The sequence below is a fragment of the Macrotis lagotis genome, chromosome 3, assembly GCF_037893015.1.
Source record: "Macrotis lagotis isolate mMagLag1 chromosome 3, bilby.v1.9.chrom.fasta, whole genome shotgun sequence".
NCBI lineage: Eukaryota > Metazoa > Chordata > Mammalia > Peramelemorphia > Peramelidae > Macrotis > Macrotis lagotis.
In genome coordinates this window covers 257,781,121-257,794,835 of record NC_133660.1, presented here as the reverse complement: position 1 = coordinate 257,794,835, position 13,715 = coordinate 257,781,121, and the positions used below count along the sequence as shown (strand labels likewise).

Sequence of the window (13,715 nt, the reverse complement as noted above, 5' to 3'; positions counted from 1 at the left end):
CATACATTTTGGGCAGGGCCAGGATGAAAGGAGAAAGAGAATAGAATAAACAAGAGTGGGAAGGAATAGAGGAGAGGTACAGCTAGTAATAGCAACTGTGGGAAAAATATTGAAGCAACTACTCTGGTGGACTTATGATAAAGAAAGCAACTCACCCCAGATACAGAGGCATTGGAATCTGAATACAGACTGAAGTAATTTTTTTTCTCTCTATTCTTGAGGTTTCTCATCTTCTTGGGGGGGGGGGGTGTCCTATGTTCACTCTTATGTTTATTCTTATAATACATTCAATTTACATTAATGTATAGCATGGAAACAATGAAAAGACTATAAGACAGCCTTCTGGGGGGGGGAAGGGAGGGGGGAGGAAATTATAAAATTCAAAACCTTTCAAAGAATGATAGGTAGATATTACTATTATATGTGATTGGAAAACAAATAAAATGCTAAAAATGAAAAAAACCATCTCTCCATTACTAATAGCACAATATTATTCCATTACATTTATAAACTACATTTGTTCAGCCATTTCCAAATTGGTGGGCATTCCCATCAGTTCTTTTACCACTACAAAAAATGCTGCCACAAATATTTTTATACATAAGGGACCTTTTTCTCTTTCTTTGATCTTTTGTGGTACAATCTTGTACTAGTTTCACTAAGCAAAGATAACACAGAGTTTGGTAACTTTGGGAGTACAGTCCCAAACTGCTCTACAGAAAAGATGGACCAATTCAACATTAAGCATCAATGGCTCATCAAAGGCTTTTTGTTCAACAGCCTCTACAAAAATTTGTCATCTTTCCTTTTATTTAACTTTAACAATCTGGTGGTAGGTGTGAAGCAGAACTGCAGAGTGGTTTTAATTTGCATTTATCTAATCATTAGTGATTTGGAGAATTTTTTCATACTACATGAATAGCTTGGATTTCTTCCCTTGAGAATTGTCTATTCACATACTTTTAACTGTTTATCAACTGGTGAATGGCTCTTAATGTTATAAATTTTAATTACTTCCTTGTATATCTTAGAAATGGGACCTTTTTTTAGGTTTTTTTTTTTTGCAAGGCAAACGGGGTTAAGTGGCTTGCCCAAGGCCACAGAGCTAAGTAATTATTAAGTGTTTGAGACCAGATTTGAACCCAAGTACTCCTGACTCCAGAGCCGGTGCTTTATCCACTACACCACCTAACACCACCTAGCCACCCCCAAAAATGGAACCTTTTTGAAAGAAATTTGTTGCCAAGATTTTTTTCCATCTGAGCAAAAGTGTTCTCATTTTATAAAATCAAAACTTTTATTTTCTGTTTGGTCATGAACTCTTCTTCCCCATCCATAATTCTGAAAGTCTTCCTCGTTTTTCTTATTTGTTTATTATGTGATAGTTTATATTCAAGTCATATCAATTTAGAACCTACTGATATAACATATAAGAAATTGATCTAATCAAATTTCTGCCGGACTGTTATCCAATCGTCCCAGTTTTTGTCAAATAATGAGTCCTTACTTCAGTACTTGAAGTCTCTGGGTATATCACCATACTAAATTACAAAGTTTTTATCTTTAAATTGTATACACAATTTGTTCCACTGATTGACCTATATTTTTAATCCAGTATCAACTTGTTTTGATGATTACTGCTTTGTAGTATACAACCTGATGCTTAGTACTATGTTCTCTTCTTTGCACTCCCAATTTTTTTAATTTTTAATTACCTTGAGATTCTTGACTTTTTTGTTCCTCTAAGTTTACTATTTTTCTACTGTCATTTTTATGCTAGTCTCAACCTAAGCAAGAGCAATTAATTTCTCCAATTATTTAGGTCAATTTCTGAGAAAAGTTTTAGTTATATTCATATGGTTGTTATGTATATCCTATTATCTTGTATATCATGTAATTGTTTTAAATGAATATTCTTTTTTCTCCTGAGTTTTATTCATAAGACACAAAAATGTTCAAGATTTTTATACTGAATTTATATACTATACCTTTACTGGTTGTTTCAATTAATTTTTATTAATTTTCTAGAATCCTTTAAATATACTATCATATAAGAAAGTGAGAATTGTTTTTTGTCTGGGCCTATTTACCTAATTTCTTTGTCTGCTTTTAATTTTTACAGCTAATATTTCTTGGAGGGAAAGAAGGAAATAAGCATTTATTAGAGCTTACTAGGTGCTAAGTGCTGGGAATACAAAAAAACAAAAAACAAAAAAAGAGTCAGTATTTGCCCTCAAAAAAGGGAGAAGGGATCAGTTAGGTGGCACAGTGGATAGAGCACCAGCCCTGGAGTCAGAAGGACCTGAGTTCAAATTCGACCTCAAACACTTAATAATTGCCTGTGTGATCTTGGGCAAGTCACTTAACCCCACTGCCTTAAATAAAAAGAAGGAAGGAGGGAGAGAAATAAATGGGTTGGGGGTAGGGGGAGGCCCCTCAGCATGGTTCTGAAGTTCAGCAAGTCAGGAGCAAACCTGAAAAGAAGGCTGGCCAGCCTAGGAGCCAGGAGGAACTCACTAATGTGAGGAGAGGATGGGTTTCCTAGATCCTTCATTACAGTAAGACTACAAGGATGCCTTAGGAAGAGGCAGCACAGGCTGTGGAAGTTCCAGGAAGATAAAGCAGCACAAGCATGTCTTGGGTTAGGGCTACATTAAACAGCATTGGTGACAATAACCATCCCTACTTCTCCCCTGACCTTACTGGAAAGGATTATATCCCATTAAAATAATGTAGGATTTTATTTTTAGATTTGTACTATTTACTACCAAGGAAAAGATCTATATTCCTTTATTTTCTGGTGTTTTAAAAGAAAATAGCATCATATATTTGCCAAAATCTTTTCCTCTAATTTATAATCACACAACTTTTGCTATTTATTGCTTTCCTATTCAAACAACCCTCTACCTTCAAGGTGTAAATCCAATCTGGGCAAGCATAATCACTATGATATATTGCTGAAGTCATTTTGCTAATATTCTATTTAAAATGCTTTCATCAATGCTTATTATTAGTAATATTGACTGGTCTATAGAGAAAACCTATAGTCAATACAACTAATAAACTTACCCTGGTTTAGGTATCAATACCACATCTGTATCACAGAAGAAAAACTGGGAAGGATCTCTTCTTTCATTATTTTTTACCAACAATTTGGGTAATTAGAATTATACTTTGAATTTTTGATAGAATTCACTTGTGCAATCACCTTGTCCCAAGGATTTCTTTATTTGTATGTTCATTTATGGACTGGTTCAATTTCTTTTTCTGAATTGCTTCTATTCTTATTTGTTATTGTATTTATTAATGATTACTAATCATTTGTGTTTCTAAATGCTTACATGCTCTGACCACTTATCCACTATCCAAAGGGAGATACCTCCGTAAAGTTTTGAGTTCTTATATATTTTAGATATCAAGTTTTTAATCTGTCCCAAGAAAGGCAGAAGAGTACAATGAATAGAATTAGCTTCAGAATCAGGAAAATCTGGGTTGAATCCTGCTTAGACATACTGAGTGTGTTTCCTAGGCCTAAACTTGTGTCAGGTCTGGGGTAAGACTAAGTTGTAAAAACCTAAAAAACAACAACAACAAAAAAAAAAAAACAAGGGCGGCTAGGTGACACAGGGGATAAAGCACCAGCCCGGGAGTCAGGGGTACCTGAGTTCAAATCCAACCTCAGACACTTAATAATTACCTAGCTGTGTGGCCTTGGGCAAGCCACTTAATCCCATTTGCCTTGCAAAAACCTAAAAAAAAATATATATATATAGATAGATAGATAGATAGATAGATAGATAGACAGACAGACAGACAGACAGTCTTGGGTAAGAGGCAATTTACAGATGAAATCAAAGCAATCTTTATTGATTAGAAAAATGCAAATTAGAGCATCTCTGAAGTACCACCCTACACCTCTCAGACTAGCCAATATGACCAGAAAGGACAATGATCAATGTTGGAAGGGCTGTAGGAAACTGACACACTGTTGGCAGAGCTGTGAACTCATCCAGCCTTTCTGGAGAACAATTTAGAATTACACCCAAAGGGCAATAAAAATGTGCCATTTGATCCAGCAATACCACTACTGCATCTATACCCTGAAGAGATCATGAAAAAGGATAAAAACATCACTTATATTAAAATATTCATAGCAGCCCTGTTTGTGGTGGCAAAGAATTGGAAACTGAGTGAATGTCCATCATGGAACACTATTGTTCTATTAGAAACCAGGAGGGATGGGAATTCAGAGAAGCCTAGAAGGATTTGCATGAACTGATGCTGAGCAAGATAAGCAGAACCAGAAGAACATTGTACACCATAAACAGCAACATGGGGTTGATGATCAATCTTAATGAACTTGCTCATTTCATCAGTGCAACAATCAGGGACAATTTTAAGGTATCTGAGATGGAGAATATCATCTGTATCCAAAGAAAGAATTGTGGGGTTTAAACAAAGACCAAAGACTATTACCTTTAATTTTTTAAAAAAGAACTTATCTTACTATGTAATTTTGCTACTCTTCTAGTTTATTTTTTCCTTAAGGATATGATTCCTCTCTCAACACATTCAATTTTGATCAATGCATAGCATGGAAACAATTTAAAGACTATGGGCGGCTAGGTGGCGTAGTGGATAAAGCACCAGCCTTGGAATCAGGAGCACCTGGGTTCAAATCAGTCTCAGACACTTAATAATTACCTAGCTGTGTGGCCTTGGGCAAGCCACCTAACCCCATTTGCCTTGCAAAAACCTTAAAAAAAAAAAAAAGACTATCAGACTGCCTTCTGTAGGGGGTAGGGGAAGGAAGCAAGATAAGGGGGGGAAATTGTAAAATTCAGAAAAGAAAAGAAAAGAAATAGTCTTGCATAACTGGTTTAAAAGCTTATTTAATGATTAATTATATTACTGCTATAGTCTATTACCCAAAATTCATTTTGCATTTCTACACTTGCATTCATTAAGGAAACTGGTTTTAAAATCAAAAATGCATTTGCCTAATATAAGCAGCTTGTGATTTTTTCTCCGGAATTATGAGAAAGTTAAATAATTCAGAAACTATTCATTCTTGCACTATTTAAAAGAATTAACCTGATCAGTATTTGTGGTTTGTTAGGAAAGTGGGGCTCAGAGCGGAAGAGAAATTCTTTGATTACACCTCTTAATTCCTCCTCTCAGAACAGCCAATTTAAATTCTACTTAAATTGACTGCATTTGAATTTATATATTTGTCAAGAATCATCTATTAACCTTTCATTTCTCTAATCTGTTAAGAATTTAGCAGTGCAAAATATTGCCTAATAGAATTCTTTATTTTATTGTGATAAGACCCCTCCTTTTCATGACCACAGAAACAGCCCCTAGCCAACCCAAAGGTGGAAATTTCATCTCAACTTCAAGAGTCAGTAAAGTGAGGAGGCAACTTAAACACTAGTTAGAAGACAAAATATAAATATAAGGAAATGAATAACAACATAGCCTGGAGAACACAAAGTGCCAAAGGAATGAGATAGAAGTGAGAGCTCACTTATTTAAAATAGGATAAGAGTTATATTCCTTTCATCAGAACAAGCTTATTCCTGGAATGACAGGGGGACAGTCAGTGCAAATGCACTATCAGAGATGGAAAATTCTGTGGGGAAAAAAAACAAGAAGAATTTTGCTGAACCTTAAAGTGTATGGATGGAGGAGAGCAAGGGACAAGAAGAATAGAATGGTAGAGACACAAAATCTATCAATGTCCAGCTAAACAAATTATGGTTCACTGATGGATTATATTATTATTGAGTTGTCAATAAGTATGATCAATACAGAGAAGCATAGAAAGACTTACACAAAATGATACAGAATAGTCAAAAAGACAATATACACCAACACAAAGTAAATTGAAAGAATAACAAAACAACTGAAAGTAAATATTACAAAATAACAAAGAACAAGTCAGATAAGAAAAGATTTCTTCCTCCACTCCTCTGCAGAAATGGGAGGGCCACAGATGTGCAAAACTACGTATGTTTTCCTATTTTTTTCTTTATTGATCAGTTTTGTTGGTTAGGCTTTTTTTCTGTAAAAAAAACTCATTATGTGGAGTTTCATAGAAGGAGGTAGCAGGAAGAAGACAGATGGGGGGGGGGGGGAAAGTAAGATTACAAAAAACAACCACCAAAAATTATCTTAAATCCTTCAAATCAATATAGTGAGGGTTAAATATTTTGTTCAATATTTTAAAACAACTCTAAGGTTCCATCTCACATCCATCATATTTGCAAAATGACAAAAAAAATAAATATTACCAGAGGGTATGTGATAACAGACATACTAATAAACTCTAGACAGTGTCATGAACTAGTCCAATAGTTCAAGAAAAATAATTTGAAACTATACCCTAAAAGTCACTAACTAATCACAAACAGCAAAAAAAGGGAAAGGACTAATTTGTACAGAAACATGTATAGCATAATTTTGTATCAACAGATAACTAGAACAATGGAAATATCCATCACCTAGGCAATAACTGAACAAATTATAGTACATGAAACATCCTTGTGACACAGAAAGATATGTATAAAGTGATCTAAGAGATGGATTCAGAAAAACCTGAAAAAGACTTGTAAAAACTGATACAAGCTGCAAAATCAACAGAACTATAAAGGAAAACCAGAACTCTCATCAGTACAAAAAATAACCATGACTCCAAAAGATGGACAATGAGTCATATTTCTCATCTCTTCAGTGATAGTCTAGAAGTGCACAATGAGACACACATTATAATCAGAAATAATCTTTTTTTTACTATATTTTTGCTATAAAGAAAGACAATTATATTATAATGGTGGAGAGGAATGTTATGGGGGCGGAACAGAACAGTAAAAATGATGTCAAAAAAGGCAGGAGAAAAAAGAGATAAAATGGGGCAATTTTAGAATAATCATTTTAAATCTATTGATATTTTAAAGTTTATACATAACAGAAATTCATAGTTTCATACACAATCCTTTTTCTCTTCTTTGAATATTGGTGTTGGTTGTTTGTCAAATTAAAAAGAAAAAAAATTCCTTAATCTTTTTTTAAACTCAAATTTCTTCCTTTTTTTTTGAAAACAAAATCAACTATTTCCTGAACTTCTTTAACCAGGAACAAGCTGGGAGACTACAAAGTTAAACCAACATGACTCATCCATTCCTTTTTTGTTTTTATCAAGTCACCACCCACTTAATTCCCAACCTGTTACTAACCAAGTGACTGCACCAGTGTAAAATATGTTTCTAATGAAAATATAACCAGCATCTCAAAAACCTCAAATTTTATTAAAGTTTTACAAGATATACATTTCTCTGTAAAATGCCACAATATATTTATATCTACTCCACAGTATTTCAATACTCCCACAATGTAATTACAAACTAATTGAAGTGCTACAATTTCTTTCTGTAAATTGGCATGTTTGGTAAGGAATGAAAAAATGTTAAAAAAAAATTAAACCTACATAAAATCTAAGAATCTAGTTGGAACAGTCACATTCCAAATGCAAATAAATATAAAGGAAATAAACCTTCTAAATACAAAAGTTGCACAAAACTTACATGGATAGGTAGATTAAAAGTAACTATAAATATTTGTCCATTTTATTTTTGGTAACCTTTTAGTTTTTAAAAAAGTCAAATTCATTCAAAATTACTATAGCCACTGTTTCCTCCCAATAGGAGGAATAAATCAATTCACATTTTATACTGTGTTTTTGCTTTGTGAAAGAGAAAGGATTATCAAGTACTTTTTTAAATGAAAAATGCTAAGAAAACACTTAAAAGCTACTTGCAACCTATAAAAGCTAGAAAATAAAATTAAATGTCTCAGATTCCCTCTTTCAAATGTTCAGATTCCTTCTCCCCTTGCAAAAAAAATCCCAAAAAACATAACTTCTCATCTTATCCTAATGATGCTCATTTTCTCTATTTTTAAAATACAAAGAAAGAAAAAGACAAATGGTGAAGCTAGAAGATAAGGAGTAAGATATAAAAATAACATTTTTTCAATACATAAACACTAACATATCCTGAAGGTTCATAAATTAAACTTGCAGATGTGTATGCTGAAACAGGAAACTGAAAATATGCTCAGGTCCTTGGGTATTTTCCAGTGGTATTGTGACCAAAGAATCCAGGGAATGTGTTGACTATAACACAATCAGCACATTAAATAACAAGCTACATCTGACTTAGCAAAACACTCCAACTTTTGAAGCAAAAATTGACATGTCGGACATTTCAAAGTTGCTGGAAAATACAGTCAGTCACACACTGACAAGGATGCATTTATTGTCTCATCTACTCCATTAAGGCTCTACTCACCAAAATAACATCTTTCTTGCTGCCACTCCCCTTAAACATAAAGTCAATCCCATTCATGAATGTAAGCTCCTTGAGTATAGGAATTGTCTTCTTTTTCACAGTCAGATCATAATTAACAAGTGATAATAATGCAAAATTTGACTTAGTACTAATTGTAAAATGACACCACATCAACATTTCAGGTGAAGCAGTCATAGGTTTTAACACCATTCCACTGTCTAAGTCCATTTTTTTATGCTAGTATATGGATGTGATATGCTGCTGCATATGACATTAAGTTGTGTTAACAACTGCATGCCATATTACCAACAGTTGTGTGTTTTTTTTTTTTTATAAACCCTTAAAACAAATTGGAAAAAAAGAAAGAATACTTCAGGGAAACACTGCCAATACAAAATAAGAAAATTATATGATTATCATACTAGAATAAAAACTAGATAGGAGTTCCATGAATGCAATAAGTAACTCTAAAATATGATGAAATATTGAAATGGTTTATGGTTTGGAAAATTATAAAAATGCACAGGTAGTATATAAAAGGAAAAGTCATGTGGCCTGAAGATTTCAGGCAAAAGTACATTTTCTTGGCAGAGCAATCTTTCAGTCTATTTATGGTTCAAGTTTATGTATGGCAAGAAAAGAAAATGGAAATGAAGTGAGTAATGAAGAAACTTACTGTAAAAGTTATTTGGTTGGATCACTTTAAAAATCGAGTTCAATTGCATAATATTAAAAATTACCAAAGAGATAGCCAATGCACATGAGGAAATAGGTAAATACTATGATATTTTTAAGAAAATGAAAGGAAGTGGATATACCCTTATCTTTAATGTGGTTGAAATAGGTTTATTCTGGAAAAGGACACCTTCAAAAAAATCGGTTATTTCTAAGAAAGAAAAAAACATAACCTGGACTTAAAGCATCTAACCATGGCCTAAATCCTTCTATTAGAAGGTAATGCACAGCACATCTCATCAAGGGCTGTGGCTTGAAGTAGCCACAGGGCTTCCAACTACATGCAAGAATATGCTGGAAAGACTGACAGCTCTGGTCACTGTATCTGTAGCTGCCACTCAGCTTTCTATATTCATAGACTCAGACAGGGACAATCATGGAAATTTTATGTAGGACTAACTTTGCAGCCCTCATTCTGCCTCCTGGGCTTGCCCCATTCACTACAGTAGCTTTCGTTCTCTTTCTGCTCAGCTCATCACTTGCTGTCTGGACTTGAAGGATCAAGAACCAAGTCTGGTGCTTCAAGCAAGTCTTGGGCATATTGGCCAAGGATACCTGCTTGCTTTCCAGGATCAACTTTATCAGAATCAGCCTGTAAGAACCTATACAAGATGGTGATGGAATCCTTCCTGCTTCCCCAGAAGCCAGCAGATAAAGCAAGCACCAATGAAAGGGAGCATGATTCAAGTCAAGTAATTTATAATATCTTACAGTCGTGCTTCCTTCCCCCCAAGTGGGCTTTCTGCATTCATTCTGGGTAATGAATTAGGAGATGGCTCTGGGTGCCAGTAGAGTTAACTGACTTGCCCAGGTCAGATTTGAACTGACTTCAGGAATGGTGGCAATAAATGCCATAGCTGATTTGTGGATGTCTTGAGTCATAGGATGGGGGTGTTGCCTAATGAGGGTATAAGAAAAAATACATGAGTGAATAAATATACTGGAAAAGCTGGCAAAAAAAAAAATGGGAAAATTGAAAAAAAAAGGTAATGCAGGGAGATTTTAAATTAATACCAATGCTTATTCATCAGTTCAAAACTCCCACTCCAAGAAGTTATCTATCAAATAAAAAATCATGAGTGATTAAAGTGTTTTTGAAAACTGGTTTTTAAGTTATCTAGCCCAGTTGTGGAAAAATATTGCAAGGACAAAAGTATCATATTTAAAACATGACTAATTTTAGATAATGCCCCAGGTAAGCCAACTATACTTGATCCACAGTGTCAGAATGTAAGCATGAAAATTCACTGAGCTCTCTGCACCTACCAGTTATATATGAAAATTTAAAGCAAGAAGACAGTTCAGTTTATGCTACTAAAGATTTTAAACAAAAAATTTTTTTATCATATTGTTAATGAAGGCTTATATTTAGGTATGATAATAAGTTAAAATTTTTCACTTTAAAATTTTGTTTTCTATAAGCATTTTGTAATAAAAATCAGAAATACATTTTTATTCTTTGCTATTTTATTATATTGATAAAATTTCCATTGGGTTATAATCAATTACTATATTTTATAGGTAATTATAATTTCAAATATTAATAATTTGAATAATGCAATATTTCACACTATTAGAGACCTACCTGTATTTGTATCCTCAATATTAAAAGCATGGTGCTGGCCCACAGTAAACATTTAATAAATATCTTTCTTATGCAATTCATTTATTCTAAAAATTTTCTATAACTAAATTAAAGTTGATCAAAGAATGTATGAAAATGTTGATAAATATAAATTATCTGTATCTAAGTCTTCTGGACCCCAATCTATATCTTAAGCCTCTAGAAATACAAATACTGGGTAATTCATTAAAACCAGATCAAATGTCTAATGTGAGGAGAGTAAAAGAGAGAAGGGTTGGGAGAAAGGAAAGTAAAAAGATATTAACTATGATAAACACATTCTCTCACAGTGGTAATAAAGAGGCAAGAACTTTAGTGAAGAAAGTCACCAAATTCCATAAAACAAGTCTACCCAGAGATCAATGTTATATAATTATCTTATTTATTTATTTAAAACTATATTCCTAACAAAATACTTTAGTGTCTTGTCCTAAATTAAAACATTCTTTAAAACCATAAGTTTGAGAATAGAAGCAAGAATGCACAGCAGAGACAGAAATACAGGGGAACTCTCCCAAATTCTCCTCCACAACTTTAAATAACATCTCAAATGAAATTTTGGAGGGACAGAGCAAAGAAAATGTCAGAGTGAGACATTTTTCTCACATTTATGCAACTTAGGAAGTCAGCACAAGAGGTCTGTGACATTGGGTGGGGGCTGGTTCAGAGTCTAAAACATGGACAGCACTAATGGTGGGCCTTGGAAGCAACTGTGACCTCCACTAGCTTTGGAACTCTTCACCCAGGGAAGGGAATGAAGAGGCATTGACTATTGGCCAAAAAAAGATTACAGGCAACTCTATAACCTATTTTTACTTTCTTTCACCCAACCCTTCTCACATTAGACATCTGATGTGGTTTCAATGAGTTATCCAATATTTGTAATTCTTGTGACTTAAGATATAGATTGGGGTCAAGAAGACTTACAGATAATTTATATTTGTCCTCATTTTCAAATTCTTTGGTTAACTGTAGTTATAGAAAATTTTGAGAATAAAATAATTGCATAGAAAAGATATTTATTAAATGTTTACTGTGTACCAGCACCATGCTTTTAATATTGAGGATACAAATAGGTCCCTAATAGTTTGAAAAATTGCATTACTCAAATTATTAATATTTGAAATTATAATTACCTCTAAATTGATTCTAGCCCAGTGGAAAGTTTATATCTGTTTATCAATACAATAGCAAAATTCTGGGTCACAGTTCCAGGAGGGGACCACTTGTGGTGGGTCATGGGGAAGAATAGGAGTTCTGAATGAAGTTCCAAGGGAAGAAAGGAGCACTAGGACTTGCAGCTACAGGAGAACAATTTGAGTAAAGACTAGAGCCCAGTCCAGGAGAGCACCACCATCTTGGAAGTCATCAAAATTAACTTTGAAAAAAGCAGCATGAAAAAGCCTGAAACCTAAGGTAGTCCTTTTCCATGCTTTAGTGAGCAGAGTCCAACTTTAACTCAAAGTGCAAAGTCAAGGAATAGGCTAGAAAAATGAGTAAACAACAACAACAACAAAAGAACTTGACATAAAATGCTACTACTATAATGGCAGGGGTGACCAACACAAACTGAGAAAAGGACAACAATGTGAAATGTGAAAATAGCTACAAAGCTCAAAGAAAAGGTGACCTGCTATAAGGAAACAAGCCCAACAAGAATTCCTGGGAGAGTTAAAGAAAGAGATGAGTGGTAAAGGAAAAATTGAGAAAAAAAATGATACAAGAAAATTATGAAGAGAATTGCTTAGTAAAAGAGGCACCAAAAAAAAATACCAAATAAAGTACCTTTAAAAAAACAGAACTGACCTAATGGTAAAAGAGATACAAAAAGCCTACAGAAAATAAATCCTAAAAAATTAGAATTAGGCAAGTAAAAGCTAATGACTCCATGAGATACCAAAAAACAATAAAATAAAAAAGTCAAAAGGACGAAAAAAATTGAAGAAAACAAATTATCTCACTAGAAAAACAAGTGGCCTGGAAAACAGATCAAGGAAAAATAAATTTTTAAAAATTGGACATAATATTTCAGAAATTATCAAGTGGAAACTGACCTGCTATCTTAGATTCAGAGGATAAGAAAAGAAATTGAAAGAATCCATCAATCTTCTTAGAGATCCAAAAATGAAAACTCCCAGGAATATTATAGTCAAATTCCAGAGCTCCCAGGTCAAAGAGAAATTACAGCAAGCAGTCAGAAAGAAACAATTCAAATCACATTAGATGTAGCTGAATTCATGGCAAAGGAGCTAGAATTACAATGAAAAATCACCTGCTCAGAAAAAAAAAAAACAGTATTATACTTACACTTCAGTGGGGGGGGGATGAACTTTTAATGAAATGAAAGACTTTCAAGAATTCTTGATGAAAAGACTAGAGCTGATTAGAAAATCGGACATTCAAACACAAGATTCAAGAGATGCATAGAAAGGTAAACATGAAAGAGAAATCATAAGAGATTGAAAAAAGATTAAACTAGGGTGGCTAGGTAGTGCAGTGGATAAAGCACCAGCCCTGGAGTCAGGAGTACCTGGGTTCAAATCTGATCTCAGACACTTAATAATTACCTAGCTGTGTGGCCTTGGGCAAGCCACTTAACTCCATTTGCCTTGCAAAAACCTAAAAAAGATTAAACTGTTTATATACCTAAATGAGAAGAAGATACATATAATACCTAAGAACTTTATCATTATTGGGGCAGTTGGAAGACATCTACAGAGAGGGCATGGATCAATTATACTGGGCTGATCTCAAAAAAAATAATAAATGAAGGGGGATGAGAAAGAGATATACTGGGAGAAGGGGAGAAGAATCTCATAGAAGAGACTTGCAAGGAAGAGTATTTACAGTGGAGTACACAATGAGAGGGAGGAGGGTGGAGACACAATGCTGGAACTCTCTCTCACTGGTTCAAAGAGGGAAGAATGTATGCGCGCATTGTACATACATACATACATACATACATACATACACACATACTCTCTCATTTGAGTATAGAAATCCAT

At 33.8% G+C, this 13,715-nt stretch overlaps 1 protein-coding gene and 1 non-coding gene across 2 annotated transcripts in view; one reads left to right on the top strand and one right to left on the bottom strand.

The window, feature by feature from the left end:
- The window catches only part of LOC141518439 (homeodomain-interacting protein kinase 3-like), a 186,186-nt gene that overhangs the window by 67,963 nt on the left and 104,508 nt on the right, over positions 1–13,715 (bottom strand).
- On the top strand, positions 9,314–9,440 carry LOC141519777 (small nucleolar RNA SNORA44). The gene has a single exon (XR_012477418.1). It is a non-coding gene; the product is annotated as a small nucleolar RNA SNORA44 (small nucleolar RNA).